At 46.2% G+C, this 15113-nt stretch overlaps 1 protein-coding gene across 1 annotated transcript in view; it reads left to right on the forward strand.

Moving 5' to 3' along the window:
• CCDC125 (coiled-coil domain containing 125) overlaps positions 1–15113 on the forward strand; it is a 77400-nt gene that overhangs the window by 22811 nt on the left and 39476 nt on the right. The window lies entirely within an intron of this gene.

Here is a 15113-nt window from a genome sequence, read left to right on the forward strand (position 1 = left end):
CCGTAATAATTTTTTATTAGCGACTATTCTGGATATCCGCTGGAATTGTGAACGGGTAGACTATTCTTAGTTGATTTGGGGTGGCAACTAGAATAGTGTTGGACTTTATTTGAATTAGTAGGTTTGGTAAAAGGTCTGTTGATAGTTTGCCTACCTTGTCCTTTACAACCAATGTGTCCAGAAATGAAATCCCAATTGAGGGTAAATTGCAGCTCTGATCTTATTGAATTGAGGTACTTGTGAAAGGAGGATAAAGTATCAGGAGTACCATACCATAAGCAAAAAATATCATAAATAAACCTTATCCAACACTTAGAGTGGGTTCTAAAGAGATCATTTGTGTAAACATAGGAGCGTTCAAATGCATCCATGTAGGAGTTGGCATAAGCCGGTGCCACATTAGAACCCATAGCGGTGCCGCACACTTGTAGGTAAAATTGGTCACCGAATAGGAAAAAAAATCATGTAATATGATGGACAGTGGGTCTCAACATAATTGTTGGGAATTGTGTGAAAGGTTAAGTGTTCCAAGGAGGTCTTGTACCGCTCTGAGGCCTAATTCATGTTGAATTGATGTATATAGGCTTTTGACATCCAGAGTGACCAGAATACAGTGTGGTGAAAGATTTGGGAGCTGTTTAACCCCTTTCTGACTTCGGACGGGATAGTACGTCCGATGTCAGAACCCCCGCTTTGATGTGGGCTCCGGCGGTGAGCCCGCATCAAAGCCGGGACATGTCAGCTGTTTTGAACAGCTGACATGTGCCCGCAATAGTGGCGGGTGAAATCGCGATTCACCCGCCTCTATTAACTAGTTAAATGTCGCTGTCAAACGCTGACAGCGGCATTTAACCGGTGCTTCCGGCCGGGCGTGAGCGCATCGATGACCTCCGTCACATGATTGGGGGTCAGCGATGCTTCTGTATAGTAACCATAGAGGTCCTTGAGACCTCAATAGTTACTCGTCCCCCCGGTAGCTGTGAGCGCCACCCTGTGGTCGGCGCTCATAGCACACCTGCATTTCTGCTGCATAGCAGCGATCTGATGATCGCTGCTATATAGCAGAGGAGATCGAGTTGTGCCAGCTTCTAGCCTCCTATGAAGGCTATTGAAGCATGGCAAAAGTAAAAAAAAATATAAGTTTAAATCACCCTTCCCCCCCCCCCTTTCGCCCCATTCAAAATAAATCAATAAAAAAAAAAATCAAACCTACACATATTTGGTATCGCCGAACTCAGAATCGCCCGATCTATCAATAAACAAAAGCATTAACCTGATCGCTAAACAGCATAGCGAGAAAAAAATTTGAAACGCCAGAATTACCTTTTTTTGGTCACCGCGACATTGCATTAAAATGCAATAACGGGCGACCAAAAGAACGTATCTGCACACAAATGGTATCATTAAAAACGCCAGCTTGGCACACAAAAAATAAGCCCTCAACCGACCCCAGATCATCAAAAATGGAGACGTTACGGGTATCGGAAAATGGCGCTATTTATTTATTTATTTATTTTTTTGCAAAGTTTGGAATTTTTTTTCACCACTTAGATAAAAAATAACCCAGACATGTTTGGTGTCTATGAACTCGTAATGACTTGGAGAATCCTAATGGCAGGTCAGTTTTAGCATTTAGTGAACCTAGCAAAAAAGCCAAACAAAACAAAATGTGGGACTGCACTTTTTTTTGCAATTTCACCGCACTTGGAATTTTTTTCCCGTTTTCTAGTACACAACATGCTAAAACCAATGATGTCGTTCAAAAGTACAACTTGTTTTGCAAAAAATAAGTCCTCACATGGCCATATTGACTGAAAAATAAAAAAGTTATGGCTCTGGGAAGGAGGGGAGCGAAAAACGAACACGGGGAAAAAAAGGGAAAATCCCAAGGTCATGAAGGGGTTACTAGGTTTTTAGAAAGTGGCCTGTATCAAGAATGAAAGATCTAGTTTTTTTTGATAAGTGGGGCAAGGACTTTCTCCAAAAAGATTGACAAAGGAGATAAGATAGAATCTCGATGCAACTATGGGTCGACCGGGTGGATTGAGGGATTTGTGTATATTGGGTAAAGTGTAAAAAAACAGAGTTATAGGATATTGATTGGTTAGAAAGGTTACTGTAGGGTTGAAACCTGTTGAAGAACTACCCTGAAAGCTCTTGAAGTTCACACAGAGTGTGCCCTAAGCCTGAATGGAGGAGCACTGGCACCTGCCCTATAAGCCTCGCTAATGTCTGATCCTAATCTAGTGAGCAATTATCACTGTGGAGCTGGTCGCATCTCTTCCAGAGCATATCTTGATAACCCTAAGGCATTTTGCATGGAGCTGGGAGGCCGGCTTGGCTTTACAGCTTCAAGCTACATCCACCTATGCGAGAACCTCTGTGACAGGAGAGGCAAAGTACCTAAAGAAATGAGATTACTCTCCCTAAGGCCTGTTTTACCCTTCGCCACGACAGCACCCCACATGAGAGAGAGGGATCCGCCCATAGGAACAGGAAACCTACAGAATAAAAGGAGGCGGCCCCCTCTCCTCCTCAGTTTAGGTTTCCTGTTCCTACAGGGACCCGGCTTACCTACAGATGAAGAGGATCCCTGGGCCATGCACCCGCCTGCGCCGGTTTCTGTGGGAACGGCAGGGGCTGCGGTACCAGAAGCAGCGGCGGGGGAGCCCCTGCTTGCAGCCTCCCCCCTCGTCTGGCCAAACATTCACGGTCCGGGTCCGGTCACCGTAGGTCCGGCCGGCACTGTGAGGACGCGCGCGCTGCAGCGGCCGGCTTAATAGCCTCCGGCTGCCGCATGGTGAGTGAGAGCGGCGCGTCTAACCCGGAAGTCGCGGGAGCACTTCCGGGTTGGTCCGGGGAGGCAGGAGAATGGGCGGCAGTTTTAAAAATGCAGCGCTAGCGTCGGGCCGGTGTGTGTGAAATGGCTTCACCGGCCGACGAAGCGCACCTGCCCGCAGTGCAACAGCGCTCTCCCAGCAGGGAGAGAAGCACGAGGAGCAGCACAAAGAGTGGTGGCCGACCTCCAGAGAAGAGTTCTACCACCAAACGAATTCCGCCTCCAGAACCGGTACCTGTCAGCTTCACTGGGTGAGTTTTTGAAAGAGTCTCTTCCTATATGCTGATATATGTTCCTCCTGTATCCTTCCTCTAGAATAAGAAAAGGACACACAAATCTAAGCATAAAGAGTGTGCTTTATGTACGCAGCCCCTCCCGGATGATTATGCCAAAAAAACTGTGTGCGGAGTGTATCATGCAAACTCTACGGCAGGAAAATATCATGACTCCCTCAGATGTCAGAGCTATTATCCGAGAAGAGATGCAGGGTTTGGCGCAGACAAGTAGCGCCAGTACCCGTCAGCCTAGCAGGTCCCGGTCTCCGGTTAGTTCGGAGTCAGAGGGTGTATGTATTTCTTCAGACGAAGAGGGATCTCAGCCGAGCTCATCCGAGACTGAAGGGGGACTTTGTCTTCCCAACAGTAATGTGGACAATTTAATAAAATCTGTCAGGAGCACGATGGGGTGCCCAGATGGGAAAGAAAAGAAATCGGCACAGGACATAATGTTTGCGGGGTTAGGACAGAGGAAACGTAGGTCCTTCCCCGTCATACAAACCATCAAAGATATTGTTAAAAAGGAGTGGGACAAGCAGAATAGAGGGTTTTTACCATCATCCTCTAAAAGGCGCTATCCCTTCAGCGATGAAGACCTAAACACCTGGTCAAAGGTGCCGAAAGTTGATGCTGCGGTAGCCTCCACAACCAAACAGTCGGTCCTACCAGTGGAGGATTCAGGGGTCCTGACAGACCCGCTGGACCGTAAAGCAGAAGCTTTACTAAAGAGGTCATGGGAAGTCAATACGGGGGCGTTCAGGCCCGCCATATCTAGTACCTGTACTGCAAGATCTCTACTAGTATGGACGGAGCAATTGGAGGAACAGATTAGAGGCAAAACTTCGAGGGAATCTATCCTGCTGAAATTGCCTCAAATTAAAGAAGCAGTAGCATTCCTAGCTGATGCCTCAGTGGACTCGCTACGTCTTGCAGCCAGGTCAGCCGGCCTAGTCAACACAGCCCGGCGTGCACTCTGGCTAAAGAATTGGAAGGGGGACGCACAAGCTAAAGCGAAACTTTGTGCGATTCCCTGTCAGGGTGAGTTCCTTTTTGGGAAGACGCTGGATGAACTCCTGAATAAAGCAGGTGAAAGGAAGAAAGGCTTCCCTAACCAATATCTCCCATCCTACAGGAGAGCCTTCAGGAGACGCCCCTTTACTAGGAACAAGCCGCTTGAACAAAGAGAGCGATGGGAGTCGAAGGACCCAAAGCAAAAAGGTGCCTTTTTTAGCGGGTCCCATAATCCGAGACGTAAATACCGCTAACCAGGAAGTAGGCGGCAGATTAAAATTTTTTCTTCCCCAATGGGAACAGATAACATCCAGCCAGTGGATTCTGGACATTGTGCAATACGGCCTTAAATTAGAATTTGATCGAATCCCTTGGGATTCCTTCATAATAACATCTCCAAAGGGTCAGGACCAACAGAGGGCTCTAGAAATAGAGATCCTATCTCTTCTATCTAAAAAAGTCCTGATAGAAGTTCCCCAGGATCAAAAAGGGAAAGGGTTCTACTCCCCTTTATTCCTGATTAATAAACCAGATGGTTCATTTAGAACCATCATAAATCTTAAAAAATTAAATTCTTTCCTGCGTAATCATACCTTCAAAATGGAATCCATTAGTTCTACCATAAAACTCTTATTCCCTAGGTGTGTCATGGCCGGAATAGACTTAAAGGACGCCTATTACCATCTTCCCATACATGCCGAACATCAGCAGTACCTAAGGGTAGCAGTCACCCTGGAGGGAAAGGTTCGTCACTTTCAGTATGTTGCAATGCCATTTGGGCTTTCTATGGCTCCCCGCGTCTTCACTAAGGTGATACTAGAAGTGATGGCTCATCTACGCCAACGAGATACCTTGATAATACCCTACCTAGATGACTTTCTAGTGGTAGGAAGCTCTGCACTTCAATGTAAAACTCGTTTATCTAATACGATCTCGTCCCTACAGGAGTTAGGTTGGATCGTCAACTTCGAAAAATCTCGGCTGAATCCAGAAATCGTTCAGACATTTCTAGGAATCCAGCTAGACTCCGTAAGTCAGAAATGCTTTCTTCCTCAGTCAAAGAGGTTGACTATACAATCAAAGGTATCAGACGCAATACGCAAACCCTACATGACACTAAGAAAGGCCATGTCCTTACTGGGGTCATTATCATCATGTATCCCTGCTGTACCTTGGGCACAATTCCATACCCGTCAATTGCAGTACGAAGTATTGTCGGCTCAGGGGAAAGACGGTTATCTAGAAAGTAGAATAACTCTTTCCAGTAATGTCTTAGAATCACTATCCTGGTGGCTAGACATGGACCACCTATCACGGGGTGTGCCATGGATAATAGACCCGTCTAAAATAATTACCACCGACGCCAGCCCTATTGGGTGGGGAGCACATATGGAAGACAATCTGGCCCAAAATACTTGGGATCAGACAGAATTAATATGTTCCTCCAACTGGAAGGAGTTAAAAGCAATAGAATGTGCCTTATATCATTTTCTTCCGCAGATTCATGGAACAAATGTAAGAATTTACTCAGACAATTCCACCGCAGTGGCATACTTGAACCGTCAGGGTGGTACAAAGTCAGGAAGTCTGATGACCATAGCTGCAAACATCTTTCAGCTGGCAGAGGCTCATCTAACATCCTTAACAGCCCTGCACATCAAAGGTGTAGAGAACATCAGGGCAGACTACCTCAGCAGAAACGAGTTGCGTCAAGGAGAATGGACCTTAAACAAATCCATATTCAGAAGGATAACAGAAGCATGGGGGATACCACAAATCGACCTGTTTGCCACAAGAGACAACCGGCAAGTACAAAGGTTCGCTTCCCTGAACACCAGGGATCACCCAGATATGTTGGACTCTCTCCACCATCCTTGGCGGTTCAGACTGGCATATGCCTTTCCTCCAATGTCTCTGATTCCTCTAGTGATCAGAAAGATCAGGAGGGAATAGGCAAGAGTAATCCTCATTGCACCATTCTGGCCGAAAAGACCATGGTTCTCTTGTCTCCAGACCATGTGCCTATGCGATCCTTGGATTCTCCCATCAGACAAGGAGCTGCTGTACCAAGGCCCCTTTTTCCACCCGCAAGTGAAAGGTCTTCACTTGACGGCGTGGAATTTGAGAGGCAACTATTAAGTTCCAGAGGGTTCTCAACAGAACTAGTAAACACCCTCTTATTGAGCAGGAAAAGATCTACCACCCTAATATATAGTAGGGTATGGAATAAATTTTTAGACTTCTACACGGTACCGTTCACTAAGCAAGTTCCACTCACACCTATCCTAGAGTTCTTGCAAAAAGGCCGAGAGTTAGGACTCTCTGTAAATACCTTAGGAGTTCAGGTCTCGGCATTAGGAGCCCTATATGGATGCAATATAGCAGCTAATAGGTGGATCTCCAGATTCATAAAATCTTGTGAACGTAGTAAACCGGTCCATATTCCCCGTCTACCTCCGTGGGATTTAAATCTAGTATTAGAGGCCTTAACAAGCTCTCCATTTGAACCATTAGATTCAATACCTTTAAAAATCCTAACATATAAAGTAGCCTTACTAGTAGCCCTAACCTCAGCTAGACGGGTTAGTGACATCCAGGCCCTATCAGTAGACCCACCTTTCTTACTGATATTTCATGATCGGATAGTCCTGAAACCAGACCCCTCATACCTCCCTAAGGTAGCGTCCACCTACCACAGGTCACAAGAAATATTTCTCCCTTCCTTTTTTGATTCACCTGTAACTCCAGAACAACATAAGTTCCACACCTTAGATGTCAGAAGAGCCATCCTGACTTATATAGAAAGGTGTCAGACATGGAGGGAGAGTAGGGCTCTGTTTATCTCCTTTCAGGGCCACAAGAAAGGACATGGGGTCACGAGAGCTACCATATCTCGGTGGATCAGAGATGCTATCTGCTTGGCCTATACGTCAAAAGGCGAGATTCCTCCAGTGGGTATAAAAGCGCACTCAACACGAGCCATGGCTTCCTCCTGGGCGGAACAAGCAGATGTACCGATCCATTTAATATGTAAGGCTGCAACTTGGTCTACACCTTCTACCTTCTACAACCATTATAGACTTGATCTGTCCACGTCTTCTGATCTGACCTTTGATAGAGCTGTTCTTAATACAGTAATCCCACCCAAATAATGACTCTCTGAAAATCTCTCATGTGGGGTGCTGTCGTGGCGAAGGGTAAAAAGCCGGATTACGTACCGGTAATGCTCTTTTAATGAGTCCACGACAGCACCCATGTATTACCCTCCCTAAATTATGCACAGCTCTTTCCTTTAAGGTCACAAATAATGGTTGTATAGAGTTAAGAAATTTATGTGACTGAATAAGAATGAATACTAACACTTTTGCGGTTCCCTTTTTATACTCTGTAACTAAACTGAGGAGGAGAGGGGACCGCCTCCTTTTATTCTGTAGGTTTCCTGTTCCTATGGGCGGATCCCTCTCTCTCATGTGGGGTGCTGTCGTGGACTCATTAAAAGAGCATTACCGGTACGTAATCCGGCTTTTCACACGTCAGTGTCTCCGGTACGTGAGGTGACAGTTTCCTCACGTACCGGAGACACTGACACACGTAGACACATAAAAATCAATGCATCTGTGCAGATGTCATTGAATTTTTGCGGACCGTGTCTCCGTGTGCCAAACACGGAGACATGTCAGTGTTCGTGGGAGCGCACGTATTACACGGACCCATTAAAGTCAATGGGTCTGTGTAAAACACGTACCGCACACGGACGTTGTCCGTGTGCAGTCCGTGTGCCGTGCAGGAGACAGCGCTACATTAAGCGCTGTCCCCCCCACTGGTGCTGAATCCGCGATTCATATCTTCCCTGCAGCAGCGTTTGCTGCAGAGAAGATATGAATAATAGTGTTTAAAATAAAGATCTATGTGCCCCCCGCCCTCCCACCCCCTGTGCGCATTTACAGTAATGAATATGCGGCTCCACCTCCCATAGGGGTGGAGCCGCATATTCATTACTGTAATCGGCGGCCCCACGTAACCACATACAGGAGAGTAATTTCAGACAGGTGGGCACATAGATCTTTATTTTAAACACTATTATTCATATCTTCTCTGCAGCAAACGCTGCTGCAGGGAAGATATGAATCGGGGCTTCAGCACCAGATGCTGGTACGTGTGGTACCCAGCACGGTGTGTGTGGTACCCAGTGGGCACACGGGCGGCACACGTGTGCCATACTGATGTGCCACAGAAACGTAGGGCCACATGGACACGGATAATTCCGGTACCGATTTTTTTTTTTTTTTTTTTTTTTTTTTTTTTTTTTTTTTTCTTCCCCCCCCCCGATATTGTGGTGTTATAAAAAGTGGCAGCAGCATCTGTGTCATGAAGGGAGGCGATGTCTGTAAGAGGGAGAACGGACTCAGAGAGACTGTAAATTAAGGTTTTTGAGATTTCTGCAAGGGTGAGTGAGTTTGTGGAGTGGGGGTTGCGCACTAGTACAGGAGAGGGAAGAGAATGTCAGTAGGTTGTGGTCAGGGGGAGGGGTGAGCTAGTGAGATTAGTAAGGGAACAGAAACGGGTAAAGATGAGGTCCAGTTTGTGAACATCTTTGTGAGTGGCCCCAGAGGACCATTGAGTGAGGCTGAAGGAGGCAGTGAGCGATAAATTTTTTTAGAGGCAGCTGAGGTGGAAGTGTCAATGGGATATTGAAGTCACCCATGTGATAGTGGGGATGTCGCCTGAGAAAAAGTGAAGTAGCCAGGTGGTGAAGTGGTCGAGAAAGGTGGAGATGGCTAGTTCTGGGGGGCGGTAGATGACAGGCAGCTGGAGTTTGGATGGTAGATGCGGATGGAGTGTACCTCAAACGAGGGAAGAGTAGCGAAGGGTGGTAGCGGAATTGGAGTAAAGGAGCAGGTGTCGGACAGGAGCAAGCCAACTCCTCCACCACACTTGGTGCTGGCATGAGGGGTGTGAGAGAGGTGGAATCCACCATAGCAAAGTGCAGCTGGAGAGGCTGAGTCAGTGGGGGTGAGCCAGGTTTCAGTGATGGCGAGGAGGAAGAGTTTGTTGGTAATGAAGAGGTCGTGGATAAACGACAGTTTGTTGCAGACAGAGCGTGCGTTCCATAGTGCTCCAGGTAGGGGGACCGGAGAGTGGGGGCTGTATGAATGGGAATGAGGTTATCATGGTTGGGAAAACGTATAGAGGATCTTGGCAGGGGGTTAGAAATGAGAGTGGGGATGTGTTGTTGAGGGCCAGGATTTGGGGATATGTCACCAGCAATGAGGAGTAGCAGACAGCTTTAGAAGGTGGGAGCAGGATAGGACATGATGCGGCCGTATGTGTCTGGAGAAAAAGGATTGTATGTGGAGGTGAGATGGCTAGGGAGGATGGAGGGGGAAATTACTAGTTCCTTACTAGGTGGGGGATTACAGGAGGAAGGGAAAAATATATAGTAGTATGGGGGTGAAAGAGAAAAGTAACCAAAACCTTGCAGGGGTTTTATATGCCGTTACCTTACAGTCAAATTCCAGTTTAATTTAAGTCTAATTCAGAGTAATGTACCATATTTTCCGGACTATAAGGCGCACCCAGGTTTTAGAGGTGGAAAATAGGGGGAAAAAAAATATTTGACGCAAAAAAATGTTGTAAAATATTTAACATACTATTATATGTGGTGTTATTATATATAATAGTATGTTGGAAGCTGCGGGACCAGTGTGGTGTCTGTACAGTTCTATATGAAGATGCTGGAGGGTGAGTATAAGAATGGGGGCACAGGGCTTATATTGAAAGCACCACTCCAGCACTGCAAAATAACACTGGAGTGCTGCTTTAAAATCCCACGGGAGAACTATAACTCCCAGCATGTCCTGCAGATCCTATGACATGCTGGGAGTTATAGTTCACCAAAGGAGTGGCAGAGTGCTTTATTGTGTTTTGTAAAGACTAACCTCTTAAATGTGGCAGCCAGCCACACTGTGATGAGGTAAAAGCATCCCATGACTGCACACAGAGCCTTCCCTCGTTTCCTTTCCACAGCACGGGTTATGAGGAAGCTGCAGATTCTAGTGGAGAGCCTGAAGGACCTGTGATGATGTCAAGAAGAGGGAGGGCTCTGAGCTGCCATGTGATGATCCAGCCCGCCCACTCCTGACATCAAACAGGTCCTGTTTGTGCACAGCACTTGGCGTCCAGACCAGGCATGGCAGGCAGGTATGCAGCGATCTCCTCTGGCCCCTGCTGCTGCTGCTGCCCCCTCTCCCCCGGACACACAGACCTCCCCAGCTGCTGCAGGAATCAGCGCTGGAGAAGCCATGTGTGTCCCTGCTTAAGTGCTGTATTCATTTGCCTTGGCTCACAGCTCAGCTGATAGGTGGGCGGGGAGCCGCTAATGAATATTCACTGCACTTAATCATCAGGACCACATGGTTTCCCCAGCTGTGAATCTGGGCAATGGTGATTCTGGGCGGGGACATCCTGAAGTGGCATAACAGTGCGATCCCACTCACTGCTGCCCTCCTCCCCACATGCTACATCCGTACTATAAGACGCACCCACACTTTCCTCCCAAATTTGGAGGAAAAAAGTGCGTCTTATGGTCGGAAAAATACGGTAATTATCTGTAATTTGAAAGATGCCTGAATCAGACTACATCTGGATGAGACCCATGGCTCTGAATATATCTGGGATTAACATTGCTCAGCTGTGAGAGAGAGTGGGGCCAGAACACATGTTCACAGTCAAACAAAGGGCTTAAAAGGGCTGGGGGAGTGGTCAACTCAGATATGCACGCAAACACAGCAGCAGTGAACTATATTGGGGATACAGAGTGATGAGGTAAGCACAGCATACCATAGACAATCATTTTTTTAAATGTTCTGGTAACAGATGTAATGTCTGCCAATTTGCAGACAACAAAAGAACTACTTTTTCCTCGAATCACAATGTTACTTATAATATAAAATCATTTATTAATTGTGATTCTGACCACGTCATATACTGCATAAAATGCATACCATAAACATTCAGGAACCTGGGAGAGCTGGGGATAGTCAGTGCACACCATAGACAATCAATGCAATTTACAGAGACATTCAGGAACCAGGGAGAGCTGGAGACTGTAAATTGCATTGATTGTTTATGGTATGCACTGACTGTCCCCAGCTCTCCCAGGTTCCTGAATGTCTCAGTCAGTGCATACCATAAACATTCAGGAACCAGGGAGAGCTGGGGACAGTCAGTGCATACCATAGAAAATCAATGCAATTTACAGAGACATTCAGGAACCAGGGAGAGCTGGGGACTGTAAATTGCATTGATTGTGGTAAGCACTGACTGAGACATTCAGGAACCAGGGAGAGCTGGGGACAGTCAGTGCATGCCTGTTGGAAGAGGAGAACAGCTCGAATTAGATGATGGTGATTTTGATGATGATAGTATTGCAGCAGTGATGAGTGGCCAAATGCATTCTAGAATTCCTTGCATACAGCTTACTATAGTGCTGTAAAAGAAGACTTAAAGGTGGTGGCCATACTTTATATTGGGAAAACCTGGTGACCAGTTCTGTTTTAAAAGGGTTATCTGGTCTTGTGGTAAGTCTGCATTTACTCTATGTAACTGCAGATTTCTGAATCCTCACAGCGTGCGCACTGCATGCTGTCTACAGGTCCTTCTCAAAAAATTAGCATATAATGTTAAATTTCATTATTTACCATAATGTAATGATTACAATTAAACTTTCATATATTATAGATTCATTATCCACCAACTGATATTTGTCAGGTCTTTTATTGTTTTAATACTGATGATTTTGGCATACAACTCCTGATAACCCAAAAAACCTGTCTCAATAAATTAGCATATTTCACCCATCCAATCAAATAAAAGTGTTTTTTAATAACAAACAAAAAAACCAACAAATAATAATGTTCAGTTATGCACTCAATACTTGGTCGGGAATCCTTTGGCAGAAATGACTGCTTCAATGCGGCGTGGCATGGAGGCAATCAGCCTGTGACACTGCTGAGATGTTATGGAGGCCCAGGATGCTTCAATAGCAGCCTTAAGCTCATCCAGAGTGTTGGGTCTTGCGTCTCTCAACTTTCTCTTCACAATATCCCACAGATTCTCTATGGGGTTCAGGTCAGGAGAGTTGGCAGGCCAATTGAGCACAGTAATACCATGGTCAGTAAACCATTTACCAGTGGTTTTGGCACTGTGAGCAGGTGCCAGGTCGTGCTGAAAAATGAAATCTTCATCTCCATGAAGCATTTCAGCCGATGGAAGCATGAAGTGCTCCAAAATCTCCTGATAGCTAGCTGCATTGACCCTGCCCTTGATGAAACACAGTGGACCAACACCAGCAGCTGACATGGCACCCCACACCATCACTGACTGTGGGTACTTGACACTGGACTTCAGGCATTTTGGCATTTCCTTCTCCCCAGTCTTCCTCCAGACTCTGGCACCTTGATTTCCGAATGACATGCAAAATTTGCTTTCATCAGAAAAAAGTACTTGGGACCACTTGGCAACAGTCCAGTGCTGCTTCTCTGTAGCCCAGGTCAGGCGCCTCTGCCGCTGTTTATGGTTCAAAAGTGGCTTTACCTGGGGAATGCGGCACCTGTAGCCCATTTCCTGCACACGCCTGTGCACGGTGGCTCTGGATGTTTCCACACCAGACTCAGTCCACTGCTTCCTCAGGTTCCCCAAGGTCTGGAATCGGTCCTTCTCCGCAATCTTCCTCAGGGTCCGGTCTCCTCTTCTCGTTGTACAGCGTTTTCTGCCACATTGTTTCCTTCCAACAGACTTACCATTGAGGTGCCTTGATACAGCACTCTGGGAACAGCCTATTTGTTGAGAAATTTCTTTCTGGGTCTTACCCTCTTGCTTGAGGGTGTCAATGATGGCCTTCTTGACATCTGTCAGGTCGCTAGTCTTACCCATGATGGGGGTTTTGAGTAATGAACCAGGCAGGGAGTTTATAAAAGCCTCAGGTATCTTTTGCATGTGTTTAGAGTTAATTAGTTGATTCAGAAGATTAGGGTAATAGGTCGTTAAAGGCCCCTTCACATTAAGCGACGCTGCAGCGATACCGACAACGATCCGGATCGCTGCAGCGTCGCTGTTTGGTCGCTGGAGAGCTGTCACACAGACCGCTCTCCAGCGACCAACGATGCCGGTAACCAGGGTAAACATCGGGTAACTAAGCGCAGGGCCGCGCTTAGTAACCCGATGTTTACCCTGGTTACCATGCTAAAAGTTAAAAAAAACAAACACTAGATACTTACCTAACGCTGTCTGTCCTCCAGCGCTGCGCTCTGCTTCTCTGCTCTCCTCCTGTACTGGCTGTGAGCCGGAAAGCAGAGCGGTGACAGACAGTACAGGAGGAGAGCAGAGCACAGCGCTGGAGGACAGACAGCGTTAGGTAAGTATCTAGTGTTTGTTTTTTTTAACTTTTAGCATGGTAACCAGGGTAAACATCGGGTTACTAAGCGCGGCCCTGCGCTTAGTTACCCGATGTTTACCCTGGTTACCAGTGAAGACATCGCTGGATCGGTGTCACACACGCCGATCCAGCGATGTCTCCAGGGAGTCCAGCGACGAAATAAAGTTCTGGACTTTATTCAGCGACCAACGATCTCCCAGCAGGGGCCTGATCGTTGGTCGCTGTCACACAGAACGATTTCATTAACGATATCGTTGCTACGTCACAAATAGCAACGATATCGTTAACAATATCGTTATGTGTGAAGGTACCTTTAGAGAACCTTTTCTTGATATGCTAATTTATTGAGACAGGTTTTTTGGGTTATCAGGAGTTGTATGCCAAAATCATCAGTATTAAAACAATAAAAGACCTGACAAATTTCAGTTGGTGGATAATGAATCTATAATATATGAAAGTTTAATTGTAATCATTACATTATGGTAAATAATGAAATTTAACACTATATGCTAATTTTTTGAGAAGGACCTGTATATTCTCCGGCATTGCTGCTGAGACTGGATGGATGTGTGATCAGATATGCGACTTGCATCCCCTTCCAACTAGATGAGCTCGGCCTCACTTAACACAAATGAATTGAGCGAGGCAGAGCACGTGTAGTTGGAATGTGGCCCAAAATGTGCAAATCTCATACCTGTGGTCACATAGAGGAAAAGAGAAGGCACACCTTGTGCAGATCAAAACAAATATGGAGGGGGGGGGGAACCCTGATGGTGAAAGTGCTCACCCGAATAGGTTGTGCAGGTGCAGGCATAACACTGAGCAAAGTAGGGCGTGTAATCCACTGGCTGCTCCTCCACCATGCTGGACCTCATCCAGAGATACAGAAACGTAATCCAGGAAAGAGTGGCTGGCTATAGAGCTGCTGATAAGCATTATCATGCCTCCAAATGTATTATAAAACTGGTTTTGGCAGCAGATTGAACAACGCCTCTAAGGCCCTCATTCACATCAGACTAATGTCGGCTGATATTCACGGATTTGGCTGACAATCCAATATGGTATGAGGGCCCCCAACAGATGATTGAGGAAACAAGCATCCGACATGTCAGATTTCTGTCTGCTGATCCATCTGTTCTTTAAGAAATAAACTGCCACCAGGGAAATCCTAGAGCACACAGGCAGTGAGTTCTCATGCTGTATGAAGGAGTCAAGCAAGATGGCTACTGGACGTACGATGAGCGGAGCATGTTCGGCCGACACCTATCTATTGTGTATGGGGAGCTTTAGGCTATGTTCCCACGATTAGCTTTTGGTGAGTTTTTTTTTTTTTATGTTTCTGCACCTATTAGGTTACTTGTGTTTTTTGTTTGTTAATTTTACATGTGTTTTTATTGAATTTGTGAAGCTGAAGGTTTCTCTTCTTGGCATGTCATGTTTTAGAGGGAAACTTGGCAGGTCCCCAATTCTCCCATGCCCTCCAACCTACCAGCATTTGTATATTTCTTGCTAAAGGCCCTGCCGCCCAAACCCTTTATTGTGTTTGACACCT

Source organism: Ranitomeya imitator, chromosome 1 (assembly GCF_032444005.1).
Source record: "Ranitomeya imitator isolate aRanImi1 chromosome 1, aRanImi1.pri, whole genome shotgun sequence".
NCBI lineage: Eukaryota > Metazoa > Chordata > Amphibia > Anura > Dendrobatidae > Ranitomeya > Ranitomeya imitator.